At 45.9% G+C, this 2,583-nt stretch overlaps 1 pseudogene; it reads left to right on the top strand.

The window, feature by feature from the left end:
• The first annotated feature begins 1,814 nt into the window (after nt 1-1,814).
• LOC136663450 (5S ribosomal RNA) lies at nt 1,815-1,937 on the top strand (annotated as a pseudogene).
• Nucleotides 1,938-2,583: the final 646 nt, after the last annotated feature.

Genomic DNA, 2,583 nt, shown 5'->3' on the forward strand with positions numbered 1-2,583 from the left:
CCAATGGTGGCAATACAGGAGAACTCTTGCCTGTCTGCTGTCAGATTCCTGGCAAGAGTTTCTACCTGGTCACCATTGATGGTACCTTTTTGAACAGTGGATGGCTGACAGTTTTCCTTAACTGTCTCTGCTGCAGTTTGGGGCGGCATCAATAGTGGGGAGCAGCTAGCCAGTGGAGTATGTAGGGTGTGGCAAGTGGGGGCATCTGCCCCTGGAACCAGTTGAGGGGGCACCAAACAGCGGGAGGGGAAGACTGGAGCAGCATGCACCCCCTCCGCAGGGGTTGCGCAGTCTCTTCGTGTAAAGTGGTCAGTGCCGTGAAGTTGGGCTCTTCTCCTGCTGTCCCTCCCCTCCATTTGGCTCTGAAATGGAACCATTTCGACAGGGGTGGGGTGTAGCACACAGGAATGGGGGCGATGTGGTGACACGGGGGTGACGTTGCTGCATCACCCCGCCCCAGGCACTATTAGGTTCTGGAACCTGGCTGCAGCCAGCCCTTGCTGACTTGGGGATTGCCTAGAGAGGCATCCTCGCCTTTAACCTAATCATGCAAAATGTTTACAGGCAGCATGTTAGGTGCAAATAGGCTGGGCTTCCTATCAAACAACTGCTTTTAAATAAGAAAAAAGGTAGTTGACTGCCATCAGCTAGTCTACAACAGCTGGCAATGGGTTCCTCACTAGCTGTATATATCTCCAGCTGCATATTTACTTGTCCCATTAAAAAAAAAATCTGACCCAGTGGATCAATTACTGTTGTTGGTGGATGGATATTAGAAGCCATTTAGCTATTGAGAGTGGGGTAGAAGTGGAACTAGGGAGAAATAAATTCTCCTGCCTCTAATTTGCTTGCAAAACTTTGAATATCCAATTTGTCGAGTTTGTGTTCAGCACTCTCTGATCAGGAAATCACTGGATTTTTGCAAGTTTGCAGAGATTTTGGCAATTTTTTTTTTGCAGTTTGGCAAGCTGATACTGCTTAAAACAATGACCTTAAATTTCACTGTCAGGCTTAAAGAGCTCTGGCTGGTGATTGCATCCCTCCAAAGTCTCAGAAATGACATTTGAAGATGTCTGAAAACGAAAATCCAGAATTAAAATGTTGCCAGTTTTTGAATCTGTGTGAAATTTTTACTTCAGCTTTAATCCAGACTGAATTCAGTTTTAATCCAAAGTGAGACTTAAAAAATGACAAGCTTTCAGAGTTGTAGATTGTCCCGATACAGAAGCTGGCTTAGTTTTGCCTTCTCAAGTACGAAAGCTGGATCAGAAGCTATTTGTACAAAAGGTGTTCTGTATGCAGAGGCTCGACTTTAAGCCAAATTGGATCAATTCCTTCCACTTGGGGTCCTGCTCTTAAAACTAAAACAATTATTTTTATTAAACCCTTTCAGAGTCACGAAAATAAGTTGTTTTGTAACTATTAGCTTTTCAATGGTAATCTACACATTTTGTTTGTTTACTTGTAGGCTTATATGTGGGCAATTTTATATTAAAATGTGCACAGATCCATTTGGTCTATTCCCTTGCACGCACTTTTTAAGTGCACATTTTGATGGCTTTCCCTTCTACCATAGAGATATAAAGTCTATAATAAGTTTTATTAATATCTTTAAGATTCTACGTACCTGTGAATCCACCGGAAAAAAAAAAATTCAAGTTGGGCCCTGCAGCTCCGAAAACCAGTCCTGTTTGTTCATTATTCCCCTTTGCAATCCAACCTGTGGAGCTCTTTAGAAAATATTAAAATTAGCAGAACAACGGTTAGGGAAGGGGATAACACAATGGTTTTGGTCCCCCTCTCAAAATAGGTATGTCAACGGGTTCATATGTTACCCTGCGCGTGCCTGATTTTGTCTGATCTCAGAAGCTAAGCAGGGTCAGGCCTGGTTAGTACTTGGATGGGAGACCGCCTAGGAATACCAGGTGCTGTAGGCTTATACCATGATCTCGGAAGCTAAGCAGGGTCAGGCCTGGTTGGTACTCGGATGGGAGACCCCCTGGGAATACCGGGTGCTGTAGGCTTATACCATGATCTCGGAAGCTAAGCAGGGTCAGGCCTGGTTAGTACTTGGATGGGAGACCGCCTGGGAATACCGGGTGCTGTAGGCTTATACCATGATCTCGGAAGCTAAGCAGGGTCAGGCCTGGTTAGTACTTGGATGGGAGACTGCCTGGGAATACTGGGTGCTGTAGGCTTATACCATGATCTGGGAAGCTAAGCAGGGTCAGACCTGGTTAGTACTTGGATGGGAGACCACCTGGGAATACCGGGTGCGGAAGCTAAGCAGGGTCAGACCTGGTTAGTACTTGGATGGGAGACCACCTGGGAATACCGGGTGCTGTAGGCTTATACCTTGATCTTGGAAGCTAGGCAGGGTCAGGCCTGGTTAGTACTTGGATGGGAGACCGCCTGGGAATACCAGGTGCTGTAGGCTTATACCATAGTCTTTCGAGACTGAAGGTTGTCCACCATGTATGTGTAATCTCACTGCGTGCAAGTCCTTTGGATTGGGAAAACCAGCATCAGTGAGCTTAATTCTTGACAATTTACGGGAGCAATTTTCAACCGGTGTGCCCCGGC

This window comes from Tiliqua scincoides, chromosome 12 (assembly GCF_035046505.1).
Source record: "Tiliqua scincoides isolate rTilSci1 chromosome 12, rTilSci1.hap2, whole genome shotgun sequence".
Taxonomy (NCBI): Eukaryota; Metazoa; Chordata; class Lepidosauria; order Squamata; family Scincidae; genus Tiliqua; species Tiliqua scincoides.